The sequence below is a fragment of the Cricetulus griseus genome, chromosome 4 (assembly GCF_003668045.3).
Source record: "Cricetulus griseus strain 17A/GY chromosome 4, alternate assembly CriGri-PICRH-1.0, whole genome shotgun sequence".
Classification (NCBI taxonomy): Eukaryota; Metazoa; Chordata; class Mammalia; order Rodentia; family Cricetidae; genus Cricetulus; species Cricetulus griseus.
In genome coordinates this window covers 202,006,534-202,020,996 of record NC_048597.1, presented here as the reverse complement: position 1 = coordinate 202,020,996, position 14,463 = coordinate 202,006,534, and positions in this window count along the sequence as shown.

Here is a 14,463-nt window from a genome sequence, read left to right as displayed (position 1 = left end):
CATTTGAAGCAGCGCCCAGGACCTTCCCTGTGTGTCTAGGCTGAGAAAGTGTCCCTCTAAGGGGAATGGGCTCCCAAAATCCAGTCATACACTTGGGAAAAATACTGCTCCATTACCAGAGGCCCCATGAACTGCCCAGTCCTCCTAACTGACACCCACATTCAGGAGGCCTTATTGAGTCTATGCTGGTTTCCCAGCTGTCAGTCTGGGGTCCATGAGTTCCCCCATGTTCAGTTCAGCTGTCTCTGTGGGTTTCCTCAGCCTGGTCTTGACTCCCTTGCTCATCACTCTTCCCTCTCTGCAACTGGATTCCAGGATTTCAGCTCAGTGTTTACCTGTGGGTCTAAGTTTCTGCTTCCATCACCTACTGGATGAAGGCTCTATGATGGCATTTAAGGTAGTCATCAGTCTTATTAAAGGTGAAGGGCATTTAAGGTAGCCTCTCCACTATTTCTTAGATTGTTAGTTGCTGTTATCCTTGTAGATCTCTTGACATTTCCCTAGTGCCAAATTTCTCTTTGAACCTATAATGGCTCCCTCTATTAAGGTATCTCTTTTCTTGACTTCCTCTATTCTTCCCCTGACTCAATCTTTCAGCTCCCTCATGTACTCCTCCCCACTCCTCTTCTCCCCTTCTCTTCCTCCTAACTCCCTACCCCCTACTCCATCCCCGTGCTCCCAATTTGGTCAAGGGATCTTGTCCCTTCTCCCTTCTCCCTTCCCCTGGGGACCATGTATGTCTCTCTTAGGGTCCTCCTTGTTTCCTAGCTTCTCTAGAGGTATGGATTGTAAGATGGTAATCCTTTGCTCTGTGTCTAATATCCATAATACATGAGTGAGTACCATGTTTGTCTTTTTGTGACCGGGTTACCTCACTAATGATGGTTTCTTCTAGTTCTATCCATTTGCCTGCAAATTTCAAGATTTCATTGTTTTTTTTCCTGCTGAGTAGTACTCCATTGTGTAAATGTACCACATTTTATCCATCCATTCTCCATTTGAGGAGCATCTAGGTTGCTTGAAGGTTCTGGCTATTACAAGCAATGCTGCTATGAACATAGTTGAACAGATGTCCTTGTTGTATGAATTTGCATGCATCAATGTAATCCACCATATTACCAAACCAAACAACAAAACTATGAATTTTTTGTTTGAAAATGAAATTCTTATAATATTGCCATTAAAATTAATTTATTACTTATCTCCAGTACTTGCTCCAATCCTCAAATAAATCAAGGACAGAAAAGATGGTCAGATAATTAAGGTAATGTATTATCCATGCAGAAGATCCAAGTTTGGTTCCCAGTATCCATTTGTTGGCTTGTGCCTATCTATAACTCCAGTTTCAGAAAATCAAATTCCTGGAGGAACTTTTCTGTGTTCAATGGGTAACAGGCACACATGTAGTGCACAAACACACCAGCATCCCTCACATATACACACAGAATAAAAATAAATAAATCTTTTCAAAAAACTAAATAAAATTCATTTAAAACTCCTGAAGAACAAATTTCTTAATCTTTTACAGTATTTACTTGGCCCAAACTGCTTAAAAATACATACTAACATGAAGAAATAGTAAAATCCACAAAACACCAAACAAACAAACCTTAGAAGTATATATATGCTTGCATATCTTTTGTCTGAAGGGACAAAATACAATGAAATGAGTAAGTCCTTGTTAAGGAAAAACTTCAAAAACAAAACAATACTTGATTGAATCAGTAGGTTCTATACGGGAAATTATTTCAGTACAATAATGAACTTCTACCACAATGCAAAAGAAGTGGTTACCGACTAGGACACAAATCAAATCAAAATGTTCAAAGCACCTGACTTTTCACATGCACTTGATATGTGAAGCATATGGCAAAGGGGATATAATACAACAGCATATTTATAATTATGTGCATTCGCAAGGCATACTGTGTGAATTCATGGTGAAGTATGTAATTTTCCTGTCTCTGCTTTCTCTTTAATTATAGTTACCAGAATGAGAGTTGATGTTCCAGTAAAGGACCCACTGGCAAGAAGTGCCCTGGGCAAGTGATAGATTCTTGCTCCACTGGAGAAACTCAGAGATTATCATGCCTGGCTAATAGCAACAGCTGGCCGATAATCTTACTGCACTACGATGGGTTTTATGTGAGTTTTCTGGGCATAGAACTGTGAGGGCCAAAATGGATGTCAACAATATGTGACTGAATTAAGACCTCATGAATAATAAGTGTTTCATATGTCTCATGTATATTTAATTTATCCTGTTATTCAGTGCCTCTGGTGCCTCATATATTCTTGATGCCTCATGAATAATCTGTGCCCTTGGTGCTCTTCTCTTCTCTGTGTTTAACTCACACATGCTCTACTGATACCAACACCTTATCCATGCCTAACATAACTTGTGAGTTTCACACATTTCTTTTCCTTGCTAGAATTTAGTAGTCTCACAAACTCATGTTATAATATTTTCATGTAACTATCAAAATGCTTTGTATGAGCCACAGTAATAAAGATTTTCAAAACTTAGGAAATGTTTTATGGGGATAAGTGTCAGAGGACAAACAGATAAATGTTAAGAGAGTGTAGTATTTACTCATTATTATGGGAAATTAAATTAAATATACAAGAGTAATTATAATTTGAAAACACCAGAGTTACAATGTACAAACATATGAGAGGAATTCTTTTTTTGCTGAGTTTCATTCTGTAGTTTAAGTTGGCTTCAAACTCATCAGGCTCCCAAGGGCTGGGATGATAAGTGTGTACTAGCATGCCCAGATTAAATAAAGAAACATTTAAAAGTCAACTCAAATAAATATATTAAAAAAGACATGTAACAATGTGTATATTTCTTTCTTTTTTTAGATTTGTTTTGTTTTGTGCATATGAGTGTTTTGCCTGCAAGTATGTCTATATACCATGGGCATGCTGGGTAACTGAGGTGGTGAGTACTGGGAATTGAACCCGGGTCCTTTGTAAGAACAGCAAGTGTTCTTAACCACTGAACCAACAGTCCAGTTCCAATGTGTGTATTTCTTCCTTTTTTTTGTATGTTTTCTTATATCCTGACCTGTTTTCCCCTCTCCTCTCCTCACAGTCCCCGTTGTTCGAGCATCTCATCCCCCCGACCCTTGGCCCCCACTCCAGCCTAAGACTCCTTCTCCACTTCTTTTCAAAAAAAGGAAGGCCTCCCTCCCATGGATATCGACTAAACATAGCTTATTAAATTGCAAGAAGTCTAAGCACTTCCTCTCCTATTAAGGCTGGATGAGGCAATCATCCGTTGAAACGGTTCCAAAAGCAAGTAAAATAGTTAGAGACAGCCCTGCTCCCACTGTTAGGATTCCCACAAGAAGACCAAGCTATACAACTGTAGAGTGTCTAGGTCGGTCCCATGCAGACTCACTGTTGTCGGACTCCGTGAGCCTGGGTGAGCCCAAGTTAGTTGATTTTGTCAGTTTTCTTGTAGTGTCTTTGACTCCTCTGGCTCCTACAGTATTTCTTCCCCTTCCTCGGGATTTCACCAACCTCCACCCAATTGGCTGTGGGTCGCTGCATCTGTTTCCATTAGTTCCTGGGTAAAGAAGCCTCTCTAATAACAATTATGCTCGTCACCAATATATGAGTATAGCAGAATATCGTTAGGTGTAATTTCATTGACTGTTTTGGGGAGAGAGTACTGGGAAAGGCAAATGGAATAAGGGCGGGGATCTCTGGGAAGAGCTGAGCTGGAAACCGAGTGCAATGGAAACTGTCAGGAACCCATGAAGGTGACCCTTGCTAAGACTGCTAGCATTGGGGGATTCAGAGACTGAAGTGGACAGCCCTGTAACCAGGTAAGACTTCTAATGGAGGGACTGGAACACCAACCCAGCCACAAACCTACAATTTGCCCTGCCAAAGAAGTACTGTGGTAAAGGTGGTGCAGAAATTGTGGGAGTGGCTAACCAATGACTAATCTAGCTTGTGACCTATACCATGAGAGGAAGCGCACCCCTGACACTACCTGCAGGGTAGCCCAGAGACCTAGGATAGAAACAACATGACTGGCAAAAAAAAAAAAAAAAAAGAAGTGTATATGTTAATGCCGTAATTAAATCAACAGAAATGCCAAATTATTTTATAAAATGAAATGTATTGCTGTGATGCCAAAATACTTATCTGTTTTATCTCTCAGGCTATATAATCACTACTGTGCTTATCTAACTTTGTATTGTATTTTCCGTTGTTACTAAAAATAATACTTAAATGAATATAGGCAATAGCATCTTCACCTGAAGCCATATGCTGTAAAGAATAAATTCAGATAGAATATATTATGTATCTTGTAAATATTATGATAATATTAATTTTATCAAGGAAATAATTGCCATATGAAGTAGTGTTTATTATTCTCCGTGGTATGCTCTCTGGGTATTTCCACTTAGCAAAAGGTAACAATTCTAGATGATTTATAATTTGTGTGCATCAAGTTTTATGGCATGATGATAGTAGGAATGATACTTTGTCTGTAGATGCCATCTGGGAGAAATGGGGATGAAGCCAACTTTAAAACCAAGAGAAAGGGATAGGCAGCAATGATGAAACATCAGTTTTAAAATCTTGAAAAATACATAAATGATACTATGCTTTAAGTAACAGAGTCTTTTACTTTTAAAAATAGAACTTGTGCTTTGGGGGTCTTTTTCCATTGTATGCCTACCTTTCAACACCATAGCTGATTGTCTCTTACATGAATGGATATATGTGAGGTTTTGTGGTCACTAATCTCTATAATTATTAGTTGATTTTGTCCTCACCAGCTTGTCATGAACTAAATATTTTCACTAGACCTCTTGGTTTTCCATATCTTCTGCTGTGTTAATCTCACTACAGACTGAGTATGGTTAGTGTCCAGTAAACAAGACACAGCTTGGTGCTATCAAGGATGGAGTTTTTCTGTGCCAAACAAATTAGTCAATTGCTTTTATATTCAGTTACACTCAGATTTTCAGGAAAAGAACAGAAAAGAGCAACATTTCTGAACATACTACAACATGAATGGCTTCTACTCCAGTTTCCAACAAATTCATGTTTTCCTCTGAAATATCATGAGTTGACTGTATATTCTCCAATTTCTTTAAGCATTCTGGTCTTCATCATGCCTACAAGAATGACACATTAATCTCTAATCATAACAGTCTAGGATTTCCCTAATAATAGCTTCAAATTCTTCTACGTACTTATCACAAAGTGGTTCTAAAGATGTATAAACCACATGATCAGATTTTTCACAAACATAAGCTCTACTCTTCAATATAGGCTTTTGGTACTAGCTTCTTCTTTCTCATTGACAAAATGAATTCTTTTTATTTTGTTTAGGCCAGGACCCCACTTGGGACATTGCCTCTTAATCTTCAGGGTAGATCTTCTCAGATCAGTTAAACATTCCTTGAAAAACACTCATAACCACACCCAAAGACTTGCTATTATGATTCTAAACCCACTCAAGTTGGCAATGAAAATTGACTATCACATGTTGTTTACATATTGTAAATAGTAATCATAGGTACTAAGTTGTCTTAACTGTTTACTATGTTGTGCAGAAGCTTTATAATTAGATAAAATGTCATTGAACAATTTTTGCTTTTGTTTCTTGACTTTGAAACTATGTCCCAAACATCAAACATTACTTTTATTAATATATATTGAAGTACTTCTATAGTTTCCTACACTAGTTTCATAGTTTTGGGTTTTACATAATCTTTCATCCATTGGTGTTGAGTTTTATCACAGTAAGAGAAAATGTTTCCCCAATCTTCAGTAAGTCTCTGTATGTTCCTCCTGGCCATTCATAAAATATTTTCCTTTCTCCAATGTATCTTAGAAAAATTCATCAACTATCAGTTTCCTGCAAATGAATGTTTACTTATGGGTGTTATACTCTAGTCTTTGCCATATTCTATTTCTTAATGTAGAGTTTTTGTTGTTGCTGTTGTTTTTTGTTTTTTTGGTTTTTCGAGACAGGGTTTCTCTGTGTAGCTTTGGAGCCTGTCCTGGCACTCGCTCTGGAGACCAGGCTGGCCTTGAACTCACAGAGATTCTCCTGCCTCTGCCTCCCAAGTGCTGGGATTAAAGGTGTGTGCCACCAACGTCCGGCCTTAATGTAGAGTTTTTCAGTGTGCATTTATATTAAAGGACTTCTGGCTGCAGATAACAACATAAGAGAAACATCATATATCACTTTATTTTGGGCTTATATATAACTCTTGGAAGAACATATAAGCTAGAAATATTTTGTAGTCATTTTGGGAATAAATTAATTTTATTTTTATGCATGTGTTCCCATCTATGCATATTTTAAAATAATTTTATCTTCCAAAATTGAAATATAATTACATTACTTTCATCCTGTTTTCTCTGTTAAACTCCTCCCATGTACTCCCCTTCTCTCTTTCCTTCAAATTGTGGTCTTAATTGTTGTAAGTTTTCCCCCTAAATATATAAATACAACAACCGTGTCCCTATAGTATCATTTGTGTGTAGTGTATATGATTTGGGGGCTGGCCACTTGATATTGGATATTTGGTATCAATTCAGGTACTCTTCCATTGGGAAAGCCATTTCTCCTGCTTTCGTCATTCCTTAGTTGTCTGTAGTTGTTTTTCAAGGGTTAGGACCCTGTGGGATTTTCCCCTTTCTGTGATATCATATCTATTGGCATCATCATCGTTAAAGTTTTGTGTTTGTAGCCTGTTTGTTGAGATTTATTGAGTGCAGTTTTTTTGTCATTTCTGGAAGTAAGTACAAATTCACAGAAGACTTCCTTATCCTCTGGCTTTTATGTATATTCTGTCCCTTCTTTGACAATGTTACCAGACCCTTAGGTATAGGAGTTTTGTTGTAGATACATAAGGTAAGGAAATCAAGGTGGGTACAGGCACTAGGAAAATGTCTGGAGAGCTACAAAGATGACACCAACTAACAATCTATGCAACAGAGGAGAGGCTACCTTAAATGCCCTCTCCTGATAATGAGACTGATGACAAATTCATATGCCATCACATAGCCCTCATCCAGCAGCTGGTGGAAGTAGAAAAAGACATCCACAGCTAAAACTTGAACTGAACTGAAATCCAGATGCAGAGGAGGACTGATGAGCAAAGGGGTCCAGACCCCCTGAATATGGGTGTCAGTGAGGAGACCTTGGAAATCTATGGGGCCTCTTGTAGTGGATCAGTATGTATCACTACCATAGGAATGGACTTTAGGAGCCCATCCCATATGGAGGGATACTCCCTGAACCTAGACACAAGGGGATTGGTCTAGGCCCTATCCCAAAGAATATGACAGACTTTGAAGACCCCCCCCCATGGAAGGCCTCGCCCTTCCTGGGAAGCAGAAAGGGTATGGGTGGGTAGGATATTAGTTGGGGGGCAGGGGAGGAGGGGAGGGAGAGAGATCTGGGGTTGACATGTAAAATAATTTTCTTGCTAATAAAAAAAGAAAAAATAAGTTAAGGAAATACACTACATAATCACATGTTCTCTGCATTTTTATTGCTTGTGACTTTTTTTTGTAAAGGTCTCCATTTGTTACAGAGACTTTTTTGATGAGGTTCGATGTAGGAAGAGACCATGGTTATCTGCACTGCTGATCACGCCCATTTGGGCGTGGTCACAGGTACTTAGAGGGTAGGATAAAGAGAGAGCAGAGGAGGTGCTTCTCTCTCTCTCTCTCTCTCTCTCTCTCTCTCTCTCTCTCTCTCTCTCTCTCTCTCTCTGGGTGCAGCCAGCTTTTGGAATCATCTGAGACTGGACTTCTCAGAGTGCCAAATCTGGTTACTGATTCCTCGTGTGAGTATATATTTCCCAATAAATTACCAGTTAATCTATCTCGGATTCCATTCTTGTTCCTCATCAATGAGAGAACTACACTTATCTGTGAGTATAAAAAGTATATTTACAATGTGGTTAGGAATTTTGTTGGTGCAAGATAGTAAATTGGCAGTATAAGATGCTCCTAATACTGTAAAGGAATATTAGGTACTTCTCCAAAATCCATGACGTCACTAGCCCCATGTAGTTGGCTAGTGTTCCAGTACCAGACATGGCTTTCTTCTTATTAAATGGGGCTTAAGTTCAATTAGAGAACTGTTGGTTGTTGCCAAGATGTGAGTACCAATATTGTACCCTTAGGGTTATCATGCCGTATTTGTAGTGATTGTACCATAGCTGGATCGAGGTATTAGGAGCTTCCCTACCTTAGCATAACCTTGCTTGGCATTGTTATTGTGACATGTAGTTAGTCCTCAGAGAGAGGCATTAAATTTAGATCAGGCTTGGATCTTTGATTACTGTGTCAAAAGTTCATTACTTCTTCATAATCAGAACTTATCTTCAACATCTGAGAGGCAACCAAGGGCAAAAGCAATAGCATAAAGTATTATGGAAGCCACTTGGACTCCTGTGATCAATATTTTCAAAGGGGGATTATTATGCCCACTCCCTATTTTCCCCAATTCCCAACTTCAAATCATTTGTAACTCATTCCTTTCTCTAACCTTCCTCACCTGAGAGTGATTTTAATTTACTGTTTTCTATTATTACTACAGGATATATGATGATGTCTGAAGATTTGGAGTTAGGTGAAAGAAATGCAATATTTGTCTTTCTGTGTCTTTCTTACCTCTTCCAATATATTATTTCCTAGTTCAATTCATTTTTCCACAATTTAACTGATTTCTTTATTTCAGTTTTCTGTGAAGCTTAAGAATCCCCCATTGTGTATATGTAAATTTTCACATTGATTCATCAGTGGAAGGATATTAAATTGTTTCCACTTTTTAGCTATTGTGAATGCAGTAGTAATGATTATGATTAAGCAAGTATCTACAAAGTAAAATATTGTGTATTTGGGGCATAATGCTGATGAGTAGTATAGTTAGGTAATATGGTAGATATGTTTCTAGCTTTTTTAACATTTTACACATTGGCTTCCAGAGGAGTGGATACACCAGTTTGTAATTCCACCAAGAGTGAATAATGATTCCATTTTCACAAAAAGATTTGCAGAATTTGTTGTTAGTTGCATTGTTTATCTTTAGTATTCTGACTGGCATAAGATAAAATCTCAAAGTTGATTTGATTTTCATGTCCTTAATTGCTGGGGATGATGAACATATTTTGAGATATTCCTTAGATTCTTTTATTTCTACTTTTGAGAAATATCTATCCAACAAATATAGCCCAATATTTAATTAAACCATTTGTTTTCTTAAACCTTTGTTTTTGGAGTACTTTATGTTTTCTAAATATAAATCTTTGTCAGGTGCATAGATAGCACAGACATTTTCATGTTTGGTAGACTTTCTTTTCGCTCACTTTATTTCTTTAGGTACAAAAAGTTTTTAGCTTTATGGGCTTCTATCTGTCAATAGTTGGAGTTAGTTTCTGGAGAAATGCTGTCTCATGCAGTATGGAGTCTATACAGTGCTCTTTCATGCACCGTGTAGGGTACAGATTATGTTTTCTTGTAGCAGTTTAGTTTTAGGTTTCACATTTGGCTATTGGTACATATGAAGTTATATTTTTTGCCAGTTATGGATCTAATTCCATTCTTTATATTGGACATTCAGTTATCTCAGCAGCATATTCTGAAGATTATTTTTTACTGTAGTGCATATTTTTGGTACCTTATCACATAGTAAATGACTGCAGTTGTATGCACTAATGTTTGAGTGTTCTATCTTGTTCCATTCGTCTACATGTCTGTTTTTATTGCTATGGTTTTACAATGTATCTTGAGATCTGGAATGCTAATCACTTAATTAATGCTTCATCAGGCATTGACCATTTTGCTCACAATTGTTTTAGCTATGCATGGTCTTTTGTGATTTCCCCATAAATTTTACAATAGATTGTTTTTTTATATTCTGGAGTATTAGATGAGAGTTTTGAGTTTGCTTTGTCCTTTTTCCACAAGTTTTTAGTTCCATCATATAGTCACTTATTTGTGCTATTTCCAATTTTTAATATAACATTATAAATTTTCCTCTTAAGAATGTATTTACTATGTCCTAGAAGTTGTCTTGTTCTAATTTTTATTTAATTCTTTAAATAGTTCTTTCTTTTTTGATTTCTTTTTTGACCATATCATCATTCAGTCATGAGTTGTCTAATCTCCATGAATTTGTGGACTCACTCAAGATTTATTTGCTGTCAGTGTGAAGTTTTGATATTACTGTTACCAGATAAGATACACCACAAAGTTATTTTAATCTTACCAATTTGCTAAGATATGTTTTATATCCCAACATGTGGTTTATTGTATAGATACTTCTGTGTGTTTCTGAGTAGAATTTATATTCTTTGGCATTTGGTTGGACTATTCTAAATATGCCCATTAAGTCCATTTGAGTATGAAGTCATTTAATTCTGATGTTTACTTTTTTGTTAGATGTCCGGTCTCCTGGATAAAGTAAAATATTGAAATTATCTGCTATTAACAAATCCCCAACACATGAAGAAAAACAATTATTTTAGTCATAAGCAGGATAGTATAATATAGGACTTAATATATTTAGTGCTAATAAAATTACAAATTTTTTAAATTTTTGAATATGAAGCAAATAGTGTGTGTATTTATTTGTGTGTGAATGTTAAATTCTAGGGATGTTTCCACAGCCAGACCCCCCCAAAAAAAAAATCAATGAAAATGATGCTGAAGTATCACTGATATGAAAACGTAGAGTGTAAGAAGCATAAATCATGCCTTGGCTCAGTGAGTATCCCTGTATGTGGAAGTCCACACCTATGCTAGGGAATAAGTACTGAACTACTATAGGAGGTCCTGTAGATTTCTGAGGTCTCCCCACTGAAAGCCATGTTCCTGGGGTCTGGATGAGTCCCATGCTGGTATCCCCGCTATCAGTCTGGGGACCAAGAGCTCCCTGTTGTTCAGGTCACCTGTTTCTGTGGGTTTCACCAGCCTGGTCTGGACCCTTTTACACATCACTCGTTCTTCTCTGCAACTGGATTAGTTGGGGGATGGTGGTAGGAGAGGAGGGGAGGGAATAGGAACTGAGATTGACATGTAAAAAAATCTTGTTTCTAATTCAAATAAAAAAATCAGGACAAAAAAGAGTTGAATAAGTCATGCAACAATGAAAGAATGATAGGCCATTTAGAAAGTCGCTTAAGTCAGTACAAAAGAGTATTGTTGCCTTAGAGTTCACTTTGTAGCTGTTTATAAGCAAATTGGATCTACTAAAATTTGCAAAAGAAAAGGTGGGTATACATCACCAGAGTGTATACTAATAAACAATGAGACACAAAAGGAAAAAAATATTGATATTATTTCTAAGATAAAATTCCTTCATGGATCAGTCTAGGGTGGTTTATAAGAATTTTACTGTACATTTATTTCTTTTGGTATAATAAAATATAGATAGATGAATAGATAGATATAAGTTGTCTAATAATTTAGCTAACTTTTAGGAATTTGTAACATTCAAAAAATTTGGTCATTTCACACAATTAGCATAATGTATAAAGGTATTGATAATATGTATTGATTATAGGATTTAATCTCTGAAAAAATCTGCAGCAATATTTTTTCTGTTTCTGATACTGTTATGCCTTGTATCTTGAGTTTACTTAAACACATTATTTTCTTTTGTTTGCTTGCAATGCTCTCTTTTTATATTTCCTACATTGGAAATGTACATCATTGATCTCACATGTTTCTTCTTCTCTGATATGGACTTTTAAATGCATAAACCCTAGCAAGTTGGTGTGGTGGTTTGAAAGAAAATGGTCCTCATAGGGAGTGGCACTATTAGGAGGTATAGGTATGGCTTTTGGGGGTGTGGCCTTGTTGGAGGAAGTTTGTCACTGTGGGGTTGGACTTTGAGGTCTCCTATGCCTAAGCTATGTGCAGTGTGACACACACTTCTGTTGCTTCTGTTGCCTGTAGATCAAGATGTAGAACTCTCAGCTTCTGCTCCAGCATCGCATTTGCTTGTAAGCCTCTGTGTTTTACACCATGAGGATAAAGAGCTAACCCTCTGAAACTGTAAGCTAGCCTCAACTAAATGTTTTCCTCTATAAGAATTGCTTTGTCTGTGGTTTTCCTTCTAAAACTTACTGTAGTGCTGGATTTGTAGATATGTATTGTTTAATTCTCATTTTGTCATGGAATATCTTGTTTTCTCCATCTATAGTGATTGAATGTTTTGCTGGGTACAGTAGTCTGGGTTGGCATCCATGCTCCCTTAGTGTTTGTAGGATATCTATCTAGGACCTTCTGGCTTTCAAAGTTTCCATTGAGAAGTCAGGTGTGATTCTACCTTTATATGTTACTTGGTCTTTTTCCTTTGCTGCTCTTAATATTTTCTCTTTATTCTGAAGGTTTGGTGTTTTGATTATTATGTGTGGGGGGGAGGAGGAAGAGGACTTCTTTTTGTGGTCCAGTCTGTTTGGTGTTCTGTAAGCTCCTTATACTTTCATAGGCATATCCTTCTGTAGGTTGGTGAAATTTTCTTCTATGATTGTGTTGAATATGTTTTCTGTACCTTTGAGCTGTATTTCTTCACCTTCTTCTATACCTATTATACTTAGGTTCAGCCTTTTCACAGTGTCCCATATTTCCTGGATATTTTGTGTTAGGGATTTGTTGGACTTGAGATTTTCTTTGGTCGGTGACTGTATATCCTCTAGAGGGTCTTCAACAGCTGAGATTCTATCTTCCATCTCTTGAATTCTATTCGTTATACTCACATCTTTAGTTCCTGATCATTTATCCAGCCTTTCTATTTCAAGCATCGCCTCATTCTGTGTTTTCTTTATTGTTTCTATTTCAGCTTTCATGCCTTGAACTGTTTTGAGTGCTTCCTTCACTTGTTTGGTTGTGGTGCCTCTTCATGGTAATAGAAACCCTAAGACAGGTGCCCATGCTCCAGTGGAAGACAACACATCCAAGAATATTTGGACAGCACAAATTAGTCTTGACAAGTCTAAAAAAGGGGGGATGTAAAGTTTGGAAATCCGGGTGCATCTGGGAAGTATTACATAGGGAACTGGGATAAATATAATAAAAATACATTGTACAAACTCTCCAGAACCAATTTACACACACACACACACACACACACACACACACACACACACAATAACACACACTATTCATTGCACATTACTCACATTTTGGTAGATTGTTTTTTGATATGTTAAAAACTTCCATAATAAGCTGTTGGTTTTCTAATTACATATAAAAACTTAGAATATGTTATTTATTATAACAATATTCAAAGAATTACAAGAATAAAAACTACTACGGTGTGTTTATATGTGTATGAGTGCATGTGGGGTTGTGTATGTGAGCATGCACACATTGGTACGCATGCCACAGTGTGTACTTGAAGATCAGAGAACAGCATTGTGCGGTCACTTCTGTCATTTCACCTTATATGGTTTCCAGGAATTAAAACCAGATTGTCGGACTTGCAGCAACTTCAAGCACTGGCCCCAAGGTTTGGGGCAAGTAACGTTTAAGAAACTCCTATATAATGTCTTGAAGGTGTTCTCCCTGCCTCAACCTCTTTATTTCTGTGTTTATGAGTGTGAACTACCATATCTAGCTTATTTTTTATTTACTATAATAAATGTGCATTACAAATTCTAGAGACAGCATGAAAAAAATATACATAGTCTTTTGTATTATGGGTAAACACACAGTTTGGAGTCTAAATTTTTATCTGAGTCTCTCTCTCACTCTCTCTCTCTCTCGAATATGTTATTTATTATAATAATATTCAAAGAATTACAAGAATAAAAAATACTATGGTGTGTTTATATGTGTATGAGTGCATGTGGGGTGCATGTCTCTCTAGAGAGAGAGAGACAGAGACAGAGAGAGAGAGACAGAGATAGATAGATAGATAGATAGATAGATAGATAGATAGATACGTGTGTGTGTGTGTGTGTGTGTGTGTGTGTGTGTGTGTGTGTGTGTGTTTGTATATTAGGGAATTTTTAAATTAATTTAGCTCTCCTAAAGTTTTATAAACCTCCATGTAAACTTTATTAAGTAAAATTTTGCCCTAGTTTGAGATAAGAACGCACAATGTGGTTGACATCATAGCACAAAGAAAAGTGAAAGATCAAAGGCCAAAATACATAAAATCATCTAAAATTTTGACATAAAGGTAAGAAGAATTCTCTTATAAGAAGACCACAGAAGGAAATGAAGAATGAAGGCAGGAATATGTGTATGAGTTCACACTTTATTCCTAATGACTCTTTGGCAATAATAACTAGGCTTAAAAAGAAACTCAGTGATTTATCTCTAGAAGATAAAACTAATGAAGACAAACTAATGAACATTTCATGAATAAGCTAAGTGATTTTGTGCTGCTGTTATGAGTTCCATTTTCATGTTCTTACTTTAATTAAATGAAAGGGTTAGACAATTAAGACATCAAAA